Source organism: Eretmochelys imbricata, chromosome 3 (assembly GCF_965152235.1).
Source record: "Eretmochelys imbricata isolate rEreImb1 chromosome 3, rEreImb1.hap1, whole genome shotgun sequence".
Classification (NCBI taxonomy): domain Eukaryota; kingdom Metazoa; phylum Chordata; order Testudines; family Cheloniidae; genus Eretmochelys; species Eretmochelys imbricata.
Window position 1 is genome coordinate 150,261,509 of NC_135574.1, and position 22,802 is coordinate 150,284,310.

The 22,802-nt window shown below is 40.9% G+C and overlaps 1 protein-coding gene across 3 annotated transcripts in view; it reads right to left on the reverse strand.

Annotated features, from left to right (window-relative positions):
- Positions 1 to 22,802, reverse strand: part of BTBD9 (BTB domain containing 9) — a 308,471-nt gene that overhangs the window by 251,688 nt on the left and 33,981 nt on the right. The window lies entirely within an intron of this gene.

Below are 22,802 nucleotides of genomic sequence, written 5' to 3' on the forward strand. Positions count from 1 at the left end.
AGGTCTAAAATGGGTGTGAAAACTCCCTTTATCTTGGGGATTGGAAAACAGTGGGAGTAGAATCCCTTGACCCTTCGCTCCCAAGGAACCTCTTCCACTGCCCCTATGGTGAGGAGTGACTGCACCTCCTGGATAAGGAGTTGCACGTGAGAACGGTCCCTGAAGAGGGACGGGGAAGGCAGGGTGGAAGGGAGGGGAGGAGCAGAATTGGAGAAAATATCCCACTTCTACCATGTGAAGAACCCAGTGGTCCGATGTTGTAAAACCAGGCAAGTTTCTAGACAAGCTAATGTACCCCCGAGAGACCTCTATGTATCCCTAGGGGTACACAGACCCCTGGTTGAGAACCACTGAATTAGAACAAAGAATAGAATATAGCAACTCAGAACACAGGCTTCACAACGTGCTTTTGTTCAACAGAAAATATGAATTGCATAAAATTCTGCAAGCTACACCATGGGAATTCTACGCCTGTGAGAGGACATGTCAGATGAAGAGGAAGGATTGTTCAATGGTTAGGGCACGAGACAGATTCAAAAGATCTGAATTCAACTCACCATGAGCCACAGTTTTCCTGGTGTGATCTTGGGTAAATCATTATTATTAATTATTATTATTAAGTCTTTGTACCTCAGTTTCCAATTTGTAAAATGGGTATAATACAGTGGTCCCCAAACTGTGGGCCTGCCCCCTAGAGGGGCACAGTGGGTCCAGGCCAGCCCCATGGGAGGCGGGGAGAGAGTGCCACCCAGATCCACTGTACCCCCAGTTCCGCTCCAGACCCATTCCCAGCAGCCCAGACACAAAAAGTCTGGTTACCCACAGTAGGAGAGGCACAATCTAAGTAATAACTGATTCTTTTTGATGAAGTATTTGCCATGTGCTGCTTAGAAAAATATTTACTTCTGAGGTGAGAATGGAGATTTCAAAAATAATTTCTTTATGTTTTAAGTCCCAGAAAATACACCACACACTTCCCTCTTGATTATGCACTGCTTTTCTTACCACAGAAACACATAGTACAGTAAGCTGCAAAACCTCTGACACCAGTTCAGCTTTTGTATGTTCCCCACACTACAGAAGAGGGTGTGAAAATAAATCAATAAATTAACATCTGCCAAGAGAAAGAGCCGAGTCAATTTCACAGCATAACTGAATACAGCCAGCTGGGAATGGGGGTGGGTTCTATTCTTATCAGTTCTAAAGGCTTTCAAATGCAAAAGTAGGCCACAATTTGAGTGTATACAACTATGGAAGGAGGTGTAATGATGAGATTTGTGGGATCTTTCAAACTTGAATCCACACTGAAGCTCTGTATGAAAAGAGAGTGTAATACAGATTTTAAAATCAATATTTAATGCACTTACTGTATGCAGGGGTGTCAAAATGGGCAGGGAAAGAGCCCTGTCACCTTTTCAGCAGGAGCCTCGTACCCTTCCCCCACGAAGGCCCAGCCTTCCTGGCCAGGCCGGCAGCTGGAGCCCGGGCAGCTGTGGGTCACCACACTGCAGACCTTCCACATGCCTGGGGTCGGGGGGTGGTGAGCAGCCCCCGGCCCATGTCCCAGCCCTGTGGGCCCTGACCCTGCCCAGGACAGGACGATCCGCGGCTCCCCAATTCTGCCTGCGCGCAGCTTTTACCTGGACCCGGTTCTGACTGGGGGGCTGCAGCCCAGCCATGGTAAGAGCTGCACGGACAGCCGTGGGGAGCTACACCGTGGGGAACACAGGCCAGGGACTGCTCTTGACTCCCCCCACCCCATTCTGGGTAGGTGGAAGGTCCGCGACATAGCTCTTACCATGGCTGGGCTGCAGCACCCAGCTGAAGCCAGGTTGGGGTAAGAGCCAAGAACAGTGGTGGGGAGTCACAGATCCTCCTACCCTGGGCAAATGGTCTGGGGGGCAGGACATGGGCTGAGGGCTGCTCTTGGTCCCCCACCCTGGGCAGGTGGAGGTTCTGTGACTCCCAGCCCGCTGCACCTTCCACCTTGGCCGGGGATGGGGCCTTGGGCGGGGCCTCAGGCAGACAGGAGGGGCGGGGAGCCATGACCCCTGACCCCCCCCACACTTTTGGGCAGGCTCTGCTGCCCTTGATAGTATGTACAGTTATTCTCTCATGTTAACAATTAAGAATAGTGTACAGTGAAAATTTGTTAAAGTCACTGGTTTAAGTGTTTGCCATAATAATGAAGTGCCTTATAAAAATAAAAGAATGAATTTACCCTCACAATATCTTTATGAAGTAAGAAATTATTATCCTCACTTTACAGATGGAGAAACAGACACAAAGATTAAATGACTTAAAGGTCACACAGGAAGCGTGGCAAACAGAAACTGAACCCAGATTTCTTAAGTCTGAATCCAGTGATTTAACCAAAGATAATCTTTCCACTCCCTAGCAGGATACTGAAAGTACCAAACAAGTTGTTTCCAGTGGTAGTATGGGAAAATGATAAATTGTGCAAGGAAAATTTCATCACGTTAGCCCCCTCAACTGACCCACCCCCATCTTTAATATTCTATTCCTTTTAGCATTTTTCTGTAACTGAAAGGGTATGTTTTAAGCTAGCCTCGGAGAGGCACTTGCGCAAATCCTCATTATAACTGATTATTTTTGTTAAAGTATTTGCCATGTGTTACTTAAAAAAATATTTACTTCTGTGGTAAGAAATGGCATTTTCAAAACTAATTTCTTTATGTTTTAAGTCCCAGAAAATACACCACACCTGGCCCTCATGATTATGCAGAGCTTTTTTTTTTTTTAACGACTTCCTATGTTTCCTTTATGTTCTTCCTTTTCTTCCGTTTTCCTTTCCCTCACTAGTTTTCTTCCGTTAGCTGTATACCCCATAAATTTTTCATCCCTTTTTTTCCCCATTTCCTAAACACTGTAGAAAGGCAAGTCTTATTGTTTTTTCCATTTTTATTTCTCTATCTTTCGAACCTGCTCCTTTCTCTGACTTTTTCAGTGTTCTTTCCATTTCTCTTCTCCCCGTAAATTTCACCATTCTTCTTTATCGTCTTGCCCCTCAATCCCACCTCCTTTTTCTTCCTCTCCATCATTCCACTCACACTCGTTGTCCTTGCCCCAGGGAACACGCACACATGTATTCCCTCACCCCCATCTTCACAACAAAAGATGAATCCTACTTCTGCATCTGGAGTGCAGAGACATTCAGTCCAGTTTGCAGGCCAGGTGGACTGATTAGTTCAGTCGGCTATCCTTGATTTAGTCTGAGACAAGAAAGAGTGAGCCAAACTTCAATTACATGCTCAGCATACGTTCTGCCAGGACTAGGAGTGGAGGAGAAAGTTGTGGCAGTAATTTAGGGAGCTGCAAGGAGGATATGGCAATAGAGCCAGTGAGAGGGAATTGCAGCAAAGAGCTTTTTATATCCTCTCAGTAAAGCAACCTTAGACAGTCATATGGTCTTGTATAAAGTGGAGATAGCCCTCTAACCCAGGGGTTCTCAAACAGGGGGATCATGACTCCTCAGGGGGCAGCAAGGTGGTTACATGGGGGTCACAAATTAAATAAATTTTAAATTAAATAAAATTTAATTTTTATTAATTTATTAATAAAATTTAAATTAACCCTCCCTTCCCACCATTTTTAATTTAGAAGGGATGTCACACTGAGAGCCTTGCTGTCTGAAAGGGGTCAGCAATACGAAGTTTGAGAACCACTGAGTCTAACCACTACACTATTCTACAAGCGGACATGAAAGAAAGTGACTTGATACTGTGCTAAACCAGACAGCACTACCTAATCTGAACAGAGAAATTAAGAGCAATTGTAGTTTGTCAAATCAGGATTAGACTTCACACAAATGACACTAATGAAATCCTTAGAAGGTTCTGCTTCAAAATCTGTAGCAAGATTATAAACTCATAATCCTGTACATAGCACTTTTCCAACTTAAACCACTATAATATGATTTTTAAATGCAGCTGATTTTCTATTCAAGGGGAAAACAAACAGTCAAGTTGAAGTTTCTTGGGAGGAAAAAGTTTTGTTGTGTGTTACAATGCATTTAATGTGACACTCCTATTCACCATATTGGTTCTACCTTAAAAACAAAGAAAGGAATATATGTTTATACACAGAATGCGCCCTGACCCTTCCCAACAGGGAACCAAGTTTAAACACAATGGGCCAAATTTACTCCTAGTAATTATATCGTTAATGTCAACTGAATTACACCAAAGATGACTCTGGCCCAACGTTAGTTGACAGCTGGCTTTAAAAAACCTGGATCCTGAAACTGAAGAGCAAATCCACATCAATGTATGCCTCTGTTTTTGCACGTAAGATTTGAATATTCATAACAATCCAGAAATGGAATCGTTATCTGCTTTGCACTTCAAGTGTGATTTTTAACTGTGGTATAGTTTTAGATAAACAACAAACCATACCCATCATCTGTTTAGAAATAAGGAAAAGCATGTTTGCTTTAGACACTGACATTAAACAAATTCAACAGATGGCCCTCGCTGATCAGCCAACTGAAGTAAACTAGAATACTTATGAATCCAGCAAAATAGATTTCCTTTATAAAATTTTTCCTGTAAAATAATTAAATTTTAACAGAAACATCAAAACCTGTGACATACTGTAGAATTCTTAATATCTACAATATGTAAATTAATTCATTGGGTAACTAGAGGTTACTATACAAAAACTGATCATTTTGGTCCATATCACATTTCTTTTTCGGTTCAAATGGTCTAACAGATGCTACATTTTGAAGATTCCCAATGAATGCTCACAATTCCTATGAACATTAGAAATGAAACTCACAGCTTTTCATCATGCAAAATATGTATGGACTACATCATTTATAAGAATAATTATAACTCATTACAGTATAACCTGAAACATAATCAGACATAACAGAAAATAGTCCAACTCTATTTCTTTCCTAGATAAGACCCACCAAGAACTCTGCTGGTTTTAATATGATACCTTGGCCAACGGAAGTCAAGTATTTTCACACCAGCAAATCTATTTACAGACAATCTTATTTTCACATTGAAAGATTAAAATTTTCAGAAAGCGTACAGCCTGGCACATTGACTAGAGCTTTTGATGATCAATATGCAAATTGGTTTTTGTTCCTCCCCCGAGCTGACCATGTGTCAGTAAGAGCTCCCTCTTCTAAAGTATCAGCATAAGTTATGATGTTGGTTGATAAGGGACCTGACAAAGAAATCCTGAAGAAAGTTCTTGGTGATTGTTTTATTAATTATGATCACAGGCTTCAGAGAAATCTTCTTTTGATACCAGTGAGGTAGAAGCAACTCATTTGGAGCAGAAATTGAAAGACCAAGCCAAATATCAAATGTACACAAGAAGTCAGATGAACAAAGATTTTGTAATCAGTGAATACTTTCCTAGTCAAGGCTGTAACTTGCTTGAGCTTGTGGGTGTTTGCAGGGAGTCACTGTACCAGCTTGAGGACTGAGGCTATGTCATCACTAGGGCTCTGCGTCTGTCATCGAGGTCACAGAAGTCATGATTCTGTGACTTTCCAAGACCTCCAAACTTCTGCAGTGGCCAGTGTGGGTGACCTCAGGGCTGCCCAAGCAGCTAGCTCCTGGGCCAGCTGTTCAGGTGGCCCTGGGGACAGCCACACCAGCCACTACTGGAGCAGGGCCCCACAGCCAGCTGCACCGACCGCTGCTCAGGCAGCCCTGGCAGCTGGCCCCGGGACTGCTCAAGCAGCGGACAGTGTGGCTGGCCCAGGGGACCACCGAGCAGCAGTCCCAGGGTGGTCTGAGCTGCTGCTGCTCAGCAGTCCATGGCAGCTGGTGCCATTGGTCTCGCCCCCCCAATCAGTGCCCCCCCAGGCAATATTTGTTTATTGACCATGACTTGTCCATTACTTTTACTAAAAATACCCATGACTAAACTGTAGCCTTAGTCATCACCTCTGTTTTCCAAACTAGTTTTTGCTTTCTTAATGCTGAGATGGCAGGATGAAAAATAATAAAGTACTTACATAGTAGTCAACACATCCAAAGCACTGAACAAAACATGAATTAGTCTTCAAAACAACCATGTTTAACAAGTAATTCCCATTTCACAGATGCGGATACTGAGTCAAAGATGTACTGCCACCTGTCCAAGGCTCCAAGGTGAGTCAGTGGAAGAAAGACAACTTTGGTAAGCCTTTGAAGAAAAGTACAGGATTCCAGTGGCTGGAAAGACTAAGGCAACTGGGAGACGAAGGCAGTTAGCCAGCTGATATCGGGGGACTTATTCTTATTGCTACTGAATTAACTTGGGCAGCAAAAGTCCTATGGACATTAATGACAAGCCTTTATCATAAAGCTTTTAAAATCCCTTTGGGCTGTTTTGAGGTCTTAGAGAGCGCTCCTTGCCTGAAACTCCATTCCCATGTTTTTCAATCAGATCACAAATCTTCTAGAGAGGTACTATAAATTAAATCAAATCTCTTTTGGAGTGCTGCATATATTTTTCAAGTAAACACCACTTTCTACAGAAACAAATCACTTGCTGAATGTTACTAGTGCTACATCATTTTGTAGTCACTGCCTTCCTCCCCAAGTTCCAGGTTTGTTTTTAAATGCTTATAAAAGGTTCTCTAGTCCTGTGGAATTATTAGCATCCCTCAAAATATACTTAATTTGAACCATTTTCTTAATGCCTGTATATAAATTATCACCACTCTGATTATCCACTAGGATCATTGTACTAAAATTATGTTTGCTATACTTAAAGAGTACGAGAGCCCTAGAGATAAGAATGAAAGTGAAACATAGCTTCTTGAATGATAATTGCTTTGCACTGGCTCCCATAAGTAGAAGGAAAAATGACTGCACTTCACTGCAGTAGTTTCAGAACCTTCTCTGAGGTTGTTTGTCCAAGAACAGAAAGCATGGGGGGGAGGGGCAAGGGGGGGGTTACACTTCCTTTCTGGTCCATTCATAAAAGCCACAGCTTTTCACTGGAGGATCTGCACAGTAGATAAGGAACAATTACCTGGCATCCCAACAGTTATCTGCATTGCTACATAAGTATTTGCATCCCTTTCTATTTTGTTCTCTCATCTTTCTTTTCAAGGCCAGGGGGAGATAGAACATGGTCTTCCACTTAACTCATCTGTTGCAAGGCTGGGGCATAAAATGATTATTGGGGAATAAGCTGTGGAGGCATGAGACAAAAAATTCTTAGTTCTTGTTGGCCCATTTGTCTCATAATAAGGAAAGGAATGGAATTTCCGGTCAGTGGATAGATAGATTCTAATTTTTTAAATTTCAATATTTTAAAATTCAATATTTTGTCAGGTCATTTGCATTGCACCCATTGCCATAGAAGCTAAGTACCTTAATAAGAAAAATAAATCAAGGAGTACTTAATCATATGACATCTCCAAACCATCTGACATTTCAAAAGAAAAATAGCAATATTAAAAGAGATCAAAATCTAAATAAGTTGTCAAAATATGAAACAAGAAAAGCACATTTAAAACTATTTTCTGCAATTACATTATTTTCCACAACTGTCTGCATGCCATCCTTCAGCTTTTGTTTAATAAGGGCTTTAGTTATAGGACAATACCTATATAGAAATAAAGAAAGAATATTTACTTTCAATTTATGATCTGTTAAGCCATGTTTAAAAAAAAATCAGGAAAATGCTCAATACAAAAATGACTATTATATGAATAAGGCAATAAAATAGCAACATGATAGGGAGGAGGGAGGAGCAGGGAGACATCTTTCTACTTAACACAAACCTTTTTGTAGAGTCCAGAATTTCTACAAAAACTACACTATTTTCTATACTGTAAGTTTGTCCACTAGGACAATTACTTTTTTCCACCTTTTTTTTTCTCCAGTGTAAACTTTATTAAAACCCCCAAGATAGTGTTGTATTATGTTAAGAGAAGGGTCTGATAAATACTTCTGAGGATTTCATGCTGCCCTAATCTTCTGTCTCAGCCCTTTCTAATTTCTAAAGCAAGAGGACAAAAACAGAATGATTTTAGAAGGCTCTGAAGTCTAGCAAGGAAGAACCATATACATACAATAGTTTAAATACACTACTACATATACACATTTCAAAGGTTTCTGATCAAAAACAGTAAAAAGCAAACTACAAGTGAAAGAAAAGGTATACGATAGTGACACCATGTGGCTACATTTTGCTCTGAATTATTTTGGGACATTACTCTCAGTACATTTGTCACTGTCTTATAGTTTTCTTTTAAAAATCTAAACCCCAACCAAATTTCTTGCAAATCTGTGTGACAGAACAAACTAAAAAAACTTGCTTACAAAACATAAAAATAGAGATGGATTGAAGAAAATGCAATATCTTAAAAGGTGAAGTGAGTTGCTCTGTTTTAATCAAATCATCTATCCAAACTCCAATTCCCAAAAAATTTTGGACCACCATATACGGGATTATAGAAGAAAGTGAAAGTACATTAGTGTTCTGTCTGTATTTTTTATTATTTCCCATATCTATAACTAGGAGATGATTATCCACCAAAACAACAAATACTTACCTTGTATTTTATCCTGACCTAAAGCCTTACTGAGAAGGATCCAGAATACTGGCTACTGACACGTGGCACTGGATACTTTTTTTGCTAGCTTTACAATTAGCTTACTTAGAAAAAGATATTAGGCAATGTGTAGTAATTTGTAAGGTCTCTGGCATCTAATAATAGTTTTTTTAATACTAGTCAACCACTGCACATTGCAGCATGGATAGCAGGTTTTCTTTAAAGGATAAGTTGACAGTTTCTTTGTAGGGGTTACAGGAAACCTCTACTCCCTTTTTCCACCCAGGAAGAACACTGGGTCAGAATCACAGGTGCTGGCCCTGACGGCATCATTGCTTCCAATAACTACTGAATGTGAGAAGGCCCTACATTTTTGGAAGAAAGTCATTGCTCCTGGCCCTGTGTTTGGCTTATTGGCCTCACAAGCCAAAAAGAATACCCTCAATATAGATCCTCTCTGTGAATGTTGTAACAATTTTTCAAGATGAGATATGAACTGAGCACTGCCAAGAACATGGAGCAGACAAGGACCCTGCCCCAAGGAGCTTCCAATAGAACCAAAACAGAATTCCTCTTTTTTATGTGAATAGCAGCATTGTTTAGGGTACTGAATTAGTAATAAGGTGTGTAATAAGAATTTTGAGGAGAGATATGAAGGAGATAATAGAAACATTAATTTCTCAAGCAGAAAGAATGGATTACAAAAAAGATACCCACTGCACAAGTCTTCATGCCCAGGGATTTCTGCATTCTTTAACTGTTAGTGGAGGGAACTGTGAAACAGGATATCTGGGTTCTATTCCTAACTCTACCATTGACTCTGTTGTATAACTGTGAACAAGTCACTTAACCTGTTTTTCATTTCCCTGTCTTTGTAAAGACCTCACAGATCCGTAGATGAAAATGGCGATGTAAGTGCAAAGTATTATTATGAAATGGAGACAGAGATTGCTTGTTCTCAGGGAAAAGGAGATAGATTATTTAAAACAAATATCCCTGTAATGTATTTTCATTCTTATTTGCTTTTCTGCACAGTAAATGGTACATCTATACCACCTAAGTGAAGGGGATTGAACAAGTAGCAGTTAAGGGGTCAGAAAAAATATAATTATGGCAAAATGAGAAAAACTCAATGATAGTAAACAAAGAAAGCTTTGTATATGGTGACATTTCCCCAGTGCACAATCTGGATAGTTGAATAGCTGCGTACCCTTAATTCTCTAGCCGGTGGTGCCTTTACACTGCTTTGCTGTCAGAACACCCACCCCTGGCCTGTTTACAAAGCCTTTAGAATGCAAATTCACTCTCAACAAAACACTGAGCACTCTGACCAGTCACTCATGAATTACATACAGGGAGTAAATTCTTAGTCCTAGCATTGTCCTCCCAGAAATGTGCATCTTGTACTGCTCAGTACCCTTCTGAATTGTACAAGCTCATAGGAAGTTCATCATTTCATCAAGGGAAAATGATAACGCACAATCCTTGTTATCCCAAATACACTTTCCCACATACTTTAGACCAAACACCCTGGTTAAGATAAAACAAGAACTACAGAAAGATAGATTTTAAGTGATTACAAGTAATAATGCATAAAAGTCAGGATTGGTTACAAAAGAAATTAACAAGTAAAACGCAAGCTAATACCTAACCTAACAAGCTAAGTGAACTTAAGAGCAAAAGGTTTTCCTCACCATACTCTGCAGTAAATGTCACAGGTTGGGTCTCTTTCAGCCTGGAACCCTTCCCCTTTACTTTAGTTCTTTGAGAGTCATTAAGGTCATCAGCAGAAATGAAGGGAGAGAGAGGTGAGTTGGAAACCACGGTCTCTCATTCTTATGTTACTCTCCCTTCTTTGAGGATTACCACCAGCTGGGGTGCAGGCAACAAGCAGTTTCTTGTGGACGTGAGATTTAAGCTGTGACATACTGTGCCCCATGTAACGCCCTGTACCCACATATTTACCATTGTAATACGATTATGTTTTGAACAAAAGTATGCCTTGTGAAGTATCATTTGAAAAGTCATACTTTGCTAATCAGCAATGTCCTGTTAAAATGTGTGTATTATTGCATATAAAGTTATGAAATTTTGCTATATATTTGTTACTGGAACATGCTGAGAGTCTGGGAAACACCCACAGACTAGCTCCTTAGAAATAACAAAGGAACTATAAACAAAGGACTTACACATCATCCCCAGAGATACCTCAACTAACACGTAAACAGAAGGCGCAAGCAAGAATTTGCAATTCATATGAAGGAAACTTGGCAACTCACATACGCCATGGAACTGCCCGACTCCCATGACCCAGTAGAGACTTTTCCAGTAAAAGGCTCAGAGTATAAAAGTAGGGGAGAGAAGGGTCTCTAACCACCTCTCTCCTCCACCATCTGTACTGAAACAAGATTGCTTGAAAGCCTTTGAACTGGTGAGATTGGTCCCAAGTTGGGAAAGGATCCAGCTTGTGTACTAGAAACTGTGAACTGCCCGTTGCTCAAAAGTTCATCTTGTACCCTGGTGATGTCACACTGTCCCTGTGATGAAATGTAAATTTCTTATTCACACCGTCCCCTTGCTGGAGAATGGCCACTTAAGCAAGTGATAGCCCATTAACACCTGGTTGGGGCCAGTGTGTCTTTGCCTCTGAAAAACTGGTTTGTGGGTGTTATCCAGAATTACAGCATATTTCAGTAACAATCATACAGTAGAATCTCATAACTTCACATATAGCATCGCTACACATATGTAGGCATCGTTTACTGGGGGGCCTCTAAACTTAACTGGGAGTGTTCCACTTGGGAAGATCCTTAATGCTGCAATCCAGCCTTCAGGACTACAACTCCCATGTTGCCTTGGGGAAGACAGAGAGAGACTTCCTTTACTAGGGAATGCAGGGAGAACATGTGATGGGCTCCATTTTGGAGAGGAGCCGAGATTGCTCTATGGAGCTCTGTCCAAACCAGAAGCTGCTGCTAAACTGCTGCTAGAAAGCCAGAAGCTGCTGCTTAGAGTCTGCTAGGGCTTTGATCAAGCAGAGAGCCTCAGAGGCTGTTGATGGGCTTCACTGGAGCCAGGGCAGAGACAGTTGCTTTACCCAGAGCTGAGTGAAGGCAATATGGGTAACCACCACCTTTGTCTGGGAAAGTACTTGCAGAAAAGAGACTTTAAGGAGTTATCTGAGTCTCAGAAGAGGGAAAGAGGTCTTGTCATCTAACCAGAATCAGGGTTGCTGACATCTGCTTAAAACAACTCCAATCTTCAGAGGGGTTGGGCAGCTTGGAATGATTCCAAATTAGAATTGTTCTGCCCCTTGTTGCCTTGGCTGGACTTATTTACTGGACCAATAGAATGCTGTCCCCAGCTTCACAATCTTCAAGCACACCCATGCAAGCATTTAGAACTCTGAAATCCAGGGGAGTGTACACTCAGAGGTGGGTAAATGGTGACACTGTAAATGCAAGTTAAATATGTTTATTAATTGATTTATCCAACTGCCCCTGCTGATCTAAATTAGTAGCGACATTTAATCTCAGTCTACTATCCCACGTTTCCTCAAATTATTAAGTAAATGTGTGTTAACTCTAATCTAAGTGTATACTGGGTATATATTATTTATAATTGGTATTTTAGAGTTAGACCCATTGCACAGATTAGTTTAGGTTTATTCCTGGAGTCTCCAAAGGCTTGCCAGTGAGAGTGTACAGGCCCAGCCAGATGGAAGCACCGCTCATTTTAATGTCCTTAACAAGTAAAAGGACTGCAGCAGAGGGGTGGATAGAGGATTCCCACCTATCCAATATCATCACTGGGATACTCAGGATCTCCTTTACTGCCAACAATATCAGGCATCCAGGCACACAGGTGAGCGTTGCTTGCTCCCAAGTAACCCAGGGAGGAAAGGAGTAGGTTATACATATTTCAACAGTATAATGATATTCAGCAGTTTATGACTTTTCAAATGATACTTCACAAGGCATACTTTGTACAAAATTTATCATAGTCTTGCGAAAGCGGTGAACAAAACAGTATAGACTGTCACACATATATTATATATATATATACATACATACACACACACACACACACACACACACAAAGCTTCCCCTACTAAAAGAGACTATGATGACCTTCCCTTCACATTAAATGAACGTAAACATCTAAGATGGTGATCATATCCCATAAAGCAAGAGTAAAACATAACGTCTCTGTTTGCAAAAGCATAAGCAAGTTTCCCATTGTAATTTCAAAAAAAGTCACACTAGAGGGTTTGTTCACCATAGTTTTATTTTTAGTATATAATCAAGCCTTTCGTCAGGACAAGCAAAATTCTTACAGACCTAGAAAAACACCTACCATACATGCTTGAGGGAAAACATAAGTAGTTAGTGTTGAATCATAAAAGTATCACTGGCCATATTAAGTTACTAAGATGTCAAAGTATAACCAACCAGTTTGGACACCTCAGTGCACTGTCAACTGAGAGGTATTACGCATGAAGTACAACAGCACCCTTAGTTCACAAGTTAATTTGGATATTTTAAAATGCTATACAAAAACAATTTCAGGCTCTAATAGAGGCTACAATACATTATAAGTAATGTAATGAATGACTGATGAAGGCTGACTGAATTAGTCTATGTTTTTTGTGAAAAATTGTACATTTAAAAATTAACCTAACCAGAATTTGGGGGATGGAACACACATTCAACACAGCATGCTTTTCTAAATAAGCTCATATGAAGCTGGTATTGATACTGATAAACAGATTCATGAGTGAACAGATGCAAACTGAAGATGATGAAAAGTGAGCACAGAATGAAGAAAAATGCAGTTATGTGGAGAACTGGAGAATTTATTCAAACAACATTTACGCATAATGAAAGACTGTATATTTTCTTAAAACTCGGGTATTTGGTAGTCTCTTCTTGAAGAGCTCTCACTTTGCATGACTGATATTTATATGACAGATAACTCAGACAGCTAACCTGGCCAGTATTACAAGGTTAATAGTTTCTTTATAAGCTGCATTTTAACAATTTATCTGGTGTATTAGATACAAACATAATGTCCTTCATCATCAAGCATCGTATCTGTGTTGTTCAATTTTTTTTATTTATATATTTTTTGAGAGTAAAACCATAATAACTGCACCCAATGAACACATAACCCCAATCTCCACTTGTGCTTGGGCTCTTCTCTATCCATCACAAAGCATTCTTAGGTAATAGTGTTGTGAAGAGTCTTGCTCCAAATTCTCTTTTTTAAACCCATTTCAAGACTGTATGAATAAAAGAGTAATTATTGGAGACCTTGTGCAATTGAACTTTAATCCGTTCTGTTGGGGCCTGATATTGATTTTTTTTTCCACTTTAGCGCAAAAGAATACAGAGTCTAACTACTGAGATTTTTAGGTACCACCATTTAATGCATCAGGAACATCCAGCAGAAGCAGACTGCATTAAAGAAAAACTGCAGGCCTTTAGATAAATACTTAATTAAGGAACAGACTGAGTGTTTAGGTTCCACTCTCAGTTGGGAGCAGTGTGCTGCCTAGGTGTCCCTGTCAGGTTCCCTTCGTTTGACCCTTTGGCCCTACTCCTGTCCCTGTTATTTCATTAGTTGTCCCCAGGAAAAAAAAAAAAAGCCCTGGGAACCAATTGCTACTCAGAGTATGGTTTACTCTAGAACAGCGTGGGCAGGGGCAGAATAAATTACTGCAGTTCTTACTGACTGACCTCACAGGTGCTCCCCTCTGCAGGAAACTACTCTAACTATTCAACAGGGAGGAGCAGAGCATTCCCCCTGACTCTTTTAAACTCTTTCCTGTTCACTTGCTTGAAAAGGGGAATATCTAGACAGCAGGGGCTGTATTCTGTACCAGACTCATACCCACATTCTGGGTAAGTCTTACTTGCTGAGCAGAGGGAAGAGCCTTCCTCCCTTGCTTGGCTGTGAAAAACAAGGCCATAATCTAGCTCTAAATATACTGCATATTAAGAAATGAATTTCCAGCACAGTTTCTGAACATGTCAGTTTTTAAACATTTCCAAAAATATAAATCATCCTAGTGCCCAGGAGTGTTTATTTTACCAATACAACGTCAGACTGGATCCCATGTTGAAAGTATGCGTTAAGAGATCAGAAAATGCGGCTCACCATTGGAGTGCACAGGAAAGACATATACTTTTTTCAACTCCACCTTCCATATAAGTAAGGATAAGGCCTTTTCCTGTAGCCATATTAGGAGAGCAGCAGCCAATAGCCAAGAAGCAGAAAGTCACATCCTCACATTCCATCTAAATTACACTAAAACAATGTAATATCAGGCTGTTAAGAAGGCAGTCCTGTCCTACTAGTACCCACCATCACCAGATAAAGAAACAGATCTTAAGATGCTTAAAGAAAACTTTGTTTGATAGAACTCTAGCATTCTCTCTGGCAAGAAATCACTTAACATTTGTGATTGTTAAATCTGTACTTCTATTATTTTGCCTTTATGGTCCCTACTTCTCTGTTGTTTATCTGTATGGTCGCTGTCTAGTTCTTTGATTGTTTCTGTCTATTGCATAACTAATTTTGGTAGGTGTAAATCAACCATGTTGGTAGGGTATGATTGTTTAAAGAATTGTTTTACACTATGTCAGTATTGGTTAGAAAATTTAGTAATATTTTAGTAAAATGATTGGTTAAGATACTGCTAAGCAAGACTCAAATTTCACTCTATAAACTGGAGTCCAAAAGAAAGTTTCTGGGAATCAACTCCAGAACACAGCCCCAAGATCAGAGCTGCCAGATCTCACACCATGCAGAAGCTGGAGTCCTCCAGATGACCTAATCCTGACCAGCCAGCAGGAAAAGTTTGTCTGCCTTATTCGGAGTGGTGAGCATTGTATGCTTAGCGTGTGCATTCTGTTTTGGTGATTGTTAATAAATAGAGGTTAAGTTGGATATTACTATGTAAGGCTCTTTCACTGGTAAAAGACCCCGTCAACCTCCAAAAGATTAAGCCCTGAGGCCCTGAGTCCACAGGGAATGGGTGTTTGTTCTGAGTCCATAGGGAATTGGTGTTTACCTGTAGCCCACAGAGGGGTAAAGTTAGGCCTCTTTCCCCTGGAGCCCTAGTAACTGGGAAAGGGTGGGGATGCCTAAATCAACTGGGTTACACCTTAAGCCCTAGGAATTAGGTAGAGGTGGAAGCCTTGAGCTCCAGGAACTAGGTAGAGATGGGCTGTCCTAGAGTGTGCGGGCAACAAATTTAGGGTAAAGCTAGATGCCTTGTACCTGGAGCCCTAGGAACTGGGAAAGGGTGGGGGTGCCTAGACTAAAAGGTTTACACCTTGAGCCCACGGAAGGGTAAAGGTGGGTACCCTAGAGAGTGTGTGTAATCTTGAATTTTATGAGGGTAACATATAAAAACACCCTTTGAAGTTTTAAATAACGGTTTAAAAATCAAATAATTATTTTTTATAAAAAGTCAGCTTGCACCAAGCTTGAGTTTCTTGTTTTCTTATGCATTCAAACAGCAAGCTGTATTTCCTGTTGCTTATCCTAAATGAGACAGTCAAAATGGCACCTCCCTACTTGATGAATGATTTGGTCTCTTACTAGGCTTCCATTTTAAACTGTAGCCAACCAGTGAGAAAGGGAAGAAGAATAAACTGCACTCAGTGCTACGTCAGCTACTTATTTAAGAACTGAGTTCCTCCTTTCATTTTAACGTTTCTGAAGTAACTGCTGCTTTCTGGTTCAAACCCCCCACCACATCCCTTATCTCCCCCCGCCCCCCAAAAGGACATCAGAGGAGAGGGGGATAAAATACTCTGCTCCCAGAAGAGACTTATGATCCTTCCCGAACACCTCTCAAAACTACATTTCCAGGTTTTATTACTCTACTGTACTTTTTCAAACCTTTTTCATCTGCATCATACAAGAATAGTCATGGGTGCATTTTGGAAACCTGAAATACCTAAGGGGGGGAAGACCCATGTACTTATAGCAAGAGTGACAAATTCAGAGGAGGAAGAAATTATGCTTTTAAGATCTGAGTTTCTCTCTTTCAGTATCATTGCCTCTATGGTGTTCCCTACTAAATTGTGGGAGAATGCCAAATGGGAAAATTATATTTTCTTTGAATATGATGCAAATATCTGAACAATTAAACAAAAAAAGTATCTGATAGAGGATAAATAATAAAAGGAGTACTTGTGGAATGTTTCAGATGAAGTTTTATTTCATCTGATTCTATATATTTCTAAATTAGAAAAAAAAACACTTTTACAGTAGTGTTTTATCTGCTTTATAAGCTGGACATTTATATACCAACCATGTTTATGATAATTACCCAGTTCCTACGCTGGTAAACTATCTAGCTGTTTCTCAGATTGTTCTTTGACCTAATATGTTTAGAGGACTGTGTCTGACAAGCTTCCAAATTGTGATGGGATTTTTTGGTTTTTGTTCTCTATGTTTTCTTTAGAAAGTTATCACTGATGTTTAATTATGAACATGTAATATAAATAGTGTTAAGCTTTAGAAATTATTTATTGTTTACAATTAGATGCAGAGATTACAATATATTTTGAACAACATAACCTCACCAATGACTAGGAGACCCACTATGTTACTGGATCTTGCTAAATAGCAAGTGAATAAACAAAAAAACTAAGATACTTCATCACAAAATGTACTTAGTTCATCAGACAACTGAAGTTTAGCTTTAAATATTAATTATATCATAAAAGGAAATGTAGAATTTTTTAAATTAACAAAATCTTTATATAAGGCCTCACTAAAAGTGTGCTGGCTATTAAATCATTATTGAGCAGTGTGGAGAGATTGTTGTTTTGTATACAACAGCTGGAGAGTGTGTGCTAATTAGCAAAGTTCTACTCTATTACATCACAGTTTTGCTTTGAAAGAAAGTTCTTTCATACCTTTATACAAAACCAATTATTCTTATCCACCTGTTGACAGAGGCAGCTTCTTTGATGGATAAACCACGCAGTCTACTTAAAGCAGTACATCTGCCTTTTGCCAGACATGCATAATTCTTATTAACAAAAATAAGTATCATGTGCTGTGAAACGAGAATATACTCAGACTTAGACAGTAACCTTATTTGGTCAAAAGAGGTTCTCTCTGTCCATATTTTGAGTCTGTAGTGAAGAACACTGTTGGCCACACCTCATTCAGATGCCAAAGAACTTATTTATAGCTGAGGATTTATTGTCCATGTTTGTTTACTGCATTGCTCTGGTTGTATGGAGAATTGGTTTAAAAACAGAATTTAAAATGAGAAAAAAAGATGAGCAAGGTCTTATCTGTCATATCATCATAGAAGTGCTGAAATTACACAGTAAAGGAATAATCTGCTCCCTTTGCCTGCCAACGCAGGATTGCTCCCTTCATACAGTACATATACTAGTATGGTGTCCAGTCTGTTTTTAAAAGGTCTCAAACAACTGGACTTCCAAGAGAATGTCATGAATTTTACCCTGATATTTAGCTTAAGTTATCCTTTTCTTCTCCCTTTACATATACATCAAACAAAACAAAGAGAACAGTTATGTGCCTTACAGGAACTGTGGTTTGTGATGTGTTGTCCACAGAGATCCCACTCTTGGAGTTCACGCATCCTGTGCATGCAAGATCAGATTCTTTTGAAAATCATTGTTCATTAGAACCATGCCTGCATCCTGAATGCCCTCTTGCACGCCAGAGCTGAGAGCATAAAGTGTTCACCCTGCCCAAACCACGCATTCTGTTCCTTCATTGATAAGAATCCCATAGAAGTAGGACTCTGATCAGCAGGGAAGAAACCATTCTCTTCAAATGAATGTCATGTTGACTAGTCACCACCAAGGAGTTGGGAGTAGGGTGAGAAAAAGGGTATTTGGAGCCCTTGGCTGGAATTTTTCTTTTTTTAATTAGCCTTCATACACAGGGGTGCAATGGTGACAGGAATCTGCTAAATGTTATGGGCTGATTATAGGACAGCATCATTGACAGGCAGTGCTAGTTTGCCTCGAGATGTGGTGGGGAGGATATCCACTTGGGAGCATTGGAGCGCCTGTATTTCCTCCAAGGGAACCTATAAGGTCTTGGCTACACTATTCATCAAGTCCTGAAAAACCTTTAAATTCAATTGCATAGGATCATAGAGAGGGTCTGATAGCTTCATGTAGAGAAGACTAGGATTTGCTGGAAGGAGATACTTCCTCATTAGCTCTTGGCTGCTATTTCTCCTTGAAGTTTTCTTGATAATGGAGGCTGCCTGGAGAAGAGACTCATCTTGATGGGCCCACTTACAAAAAGACACCCCATAGAACTGGTCACCATAGAGAGGCCTAAGGATTCTATCAAGTCCAGTGTGCTGGGACATAAGGGAATGGAGCAGGACCCCAATACTGCCTGCCAGGGTTGGCAATGACTGGTTCCTGGAATGTCCTCCTCAGGGCTCATAGCTGAGGATGCAGGTTGGAAAGAGAAGGAAATCATGGATAAAGATGCTGGATTCTGAAGACATGTCCTCCACTGCATCCATTGGAGGAGCTCAAGGTGTTGGAACCAGCAGTCAAATCGGTACCAGTGGTCGAATGAGTACTGGCAGTTGGGTAGGCAGTGGCATCTGAATTGATACCAGTGACTGAGCTTTCATGGGCAGGAGCAGCAGTTCTGATTGATATGTTGCGTATATCAATACTGACAAGAACATCTTCCCACATGCAATTTATGCTTACAGCCCTCAAAGGGTGGTGAAGATTGGACAAACAGTCCATGTGACTGGAGGGCTCCAAGGGGAAACAGTCTGGGGCCTGAAAATTTCTTCTGAGTCCTTGTGACTGGAGGGCTCTGAAGGTCCTGAGAACTGTGCTGAACAGGACTGCCTACCGAGAGACTTCTCGGTATGCAGAATGGTAGCAGACCTTTTTGGCAGTTCCTGGCTCTTGGTAACAAAGGAAACTAAAGCCACAACAGTACACAGAGCAGGATGCAAGATTTCCTTAGATCTTAATCTCTGAGGCAACTTTTCCCTGTGCTTATAGTTCTCATCAGGGGACTGAGCGCCCCCCCACCTCCTTTTTTTTTAAGACGGTTTGGAGGTCTCAGAGGTTGATCTTAGGTCTTTGCTCACCAGAACTGAAGCCAAAGATGAGGAGGTCACTGGGATACTCTGCATGGCAGAGGACATGTGGGACCCCAGAAGTCCAGTAAGGAGAAGCTTAAGTTGTCTTCCGTCAGTTTCTGAGATCTGCTCTTAAATCCAGAGAGGCCTTGCACTTTGATGGGATGTGGAACTCTCCGAGGCAGCCAGAATGCCAATGGGAGAGGGGGAAGGACCTATAACAGGTATGAATTCTGGGGTTTGGGGCATAACCTCCAGAAAGGAATTTACAGTCGAAAAAGGGGCCAATAGATAGGAAGAGCCCAAACCAGGGCTGAAAAATTAAAGAAGGCACAAACTCGCACTGGGAAAAGACGACAAAATTGCTGGAAAAGGGAAAGATACTAAAAGAAAAAAAACACACAGAAAAGTCGTGTGTAGCTAGAAAGTCAGCAAACACTGCAATGCTCCGTTTCAATCCACAGGTGATTGAGAAGGAACTGGAATGGTGGCAGGTCCACCCCTCCCTATATATGCTCAGTCCACAGCGTGAGGGAGTCTAGGATGTGAGATTGACCCACATGCACTGCTGAAAAAAAGTCTCCAATCACAGAAACATCGGCACACACACATATAATGTGGAAACAACATCTGGAAGAAGAGCTCTTTTTGTTAATGTCAGCCAGCCAGCACCCAGACTTTCAGGTCCAGGTGCAGGATTCAGCCATTATTCTGCAGGATAAAATCCAGTAGGACCTGCATATTGACAAGTTCATGTGGTCCAAATAACAAAACTATCTGGCCCATGCTGGAACTATCACAATGATCTGACCCGCAGCCTGCTTGAGGTTCCTCATGACTCTGGGTATTGATGGAAAGGTGTACATCAAACCAGGAGTAGACAAAAATGCGAAAGGTGTCTGAGAGGAAGCCCAGACTCACCCCTCACTTGGAGCAGAACCCTGGACAGTTGTCCACCTGTAGGAATCCCAATCTGAAACAGACGTTTAGGAAGACCACGGTCTTGAGGGACCATTTATGCTTTTTGGATAAGTCTCTGTTAAGATGGCCTGCTAGTGTGATGTAGAGCTGCTGGAGTAATATGATGATGAATGAACCAGTCCCAGAGATGTGTAGCTTCCTGGCACAGAGGAGAGGATCTGGTTCCCCCTTGCCTACTGATATAGTGCATCACTGTGGTAGTGTCCCTAAACACTTGTATTGTCTAACAGATGAGGGGCAGGAAATCGCTACACGCCAGTCAGATAGCGCGAATTCCAGAATGTTTGTATATAGGAAAGCCTTGTGGGCAGACCACTTCACTTGGATCTTCAAGTGGTTAAGATGGGCTCCTCATCTGAGCACAAACATCTGTTTCTAGAGTCTTTGTTAGTTAAAGCACTGAAAAGCGTACACAACTGCACACCTGGGTTGGATACATCCACCAATCCAATGAGAATAGGGCTTCCTGAGGAGCTGTGACCACCTGATCCACGCTGTGCCTATCTAGTAGTTATGTTGATCTCAACCTCAATCTTGAAAGGGCGAAAGGTGAAGTCCAGCATACTGTATGACATATCAACATGCTGACATGTGTCCCCAGAAGTATGAGTCCAGTCCTCAGTAATGTTATCAATGAGTCTGAAGTTTATTATTAGGTTGAACATAATCTGAAACTTGGGTTAAGGGAGGTACACTCTTGCCTACTTGGAATCTAAGAGTGTCCTGATAACTCCACGGTCTGAATTGTGGTCAGTGTGGATTTTTCTTTGCTGACCTGAAGTCCTAATCAACAAAGAGGTTTAGTGTCTTCTGAAGTGAATCGGTCACTTGTTGGGAGATGGGATGGTAGGGGATTTCCCCCATATCAGCCAGTCACCAGGAGGGGGTACACTTGGATTTGTCTTCTCAGATGGGCAGCCACATATCTAACATGTTGGTGATTACCTGTGGGGCTAAGGAAAGACCAAAGGGTAGGACTCTATTGAGAGTGTGATGTTCCAACCAGGAACCTCAGGTGCTTTCTCTGAGCCAAATGTATTGAAATGTGAAAACAGGCGTCTTGAAGGCTGAGAGCCAAGCACGCTCCATGGAACGAGAAGAGACCATCACTACTGGGGCATTAGTACAGGACTTCACATTAAGACTTCTGGAGGAGTGAGTCTTAGAAGATGCTTTCTGTTCTGTCTGAAAAAGGGGAAAAAATAAATTGGTGCTTGCCTTGGTCCAGGGAGCAGTGCTCTTTTCAGGCCCTGTCTAAATGCATCACTGATGCAACTGAGGCACATGTGCACCACATGTGGAATCTGTGAGGACAATCACTCAAAGAAGAAACGTACCTGTATGTTGAATCCCTTTCCTCCATCACTTTTTAATCTCTCTTTTAGCAATGTATGATATGGCTCCATCAGTATCAAGATGCCACATAATTTAAAAAAATTATCTTCAACACCTCTGTGAGGTAGGGAAGTGCTATTATCTCCATAATACAATAAAATGAGTCAAAAAGAGACTAAGTTACTTCCCTAAAATTCATTCAAGAAATATGTGCAGAGTAGAGAACTGAACAGAGGTCTCCAAGGTCCCAGACTAGCACCTAGCCACTGGACCATCTTTTTTAGAGGTTGTAAACTCTTTGACTGAGGGACCATGTCTTTGTAGGTATTTGTACAGCTCCTAACACAATGGCCTCTCTCCTGCAGAAAAGCTCTACTTGCAGTAGGGAAAAGGAGGGCGAGAATTTTTTAATGAGGTTCCCCTGTGCCCAGTGACCTCTTTCCCTCCATTATCAGGGACATCTCACCACTAACGGCTGTCTCCTGGAGGGGGGGAAAAGAATCTACTTGCCGAAGCATAAGAGCCCTACAAGAAGGGACAGGCCCTTTTTGGGCTATCATTGTTTAGTTTGCCGTATGGTTCCACTACTTTACTTTGCATTTTTATATACAAAAGAGATCATTTATTAAAAAGATTTACAGTGTATATCATGAACATTTTAAAGCATTTCAAATTTCTCAGCAAATCACAGCTGCTGAGTGCTACTTTTATTGAATGAAAAAATACTAAGAGTCTTACCTCATTGGACTATAACTAGAGGAAGAGAAAAGAATACGCAAACTATTGTTCAACTGTGCTGTAAATATATTTAGAGAGAGAGAG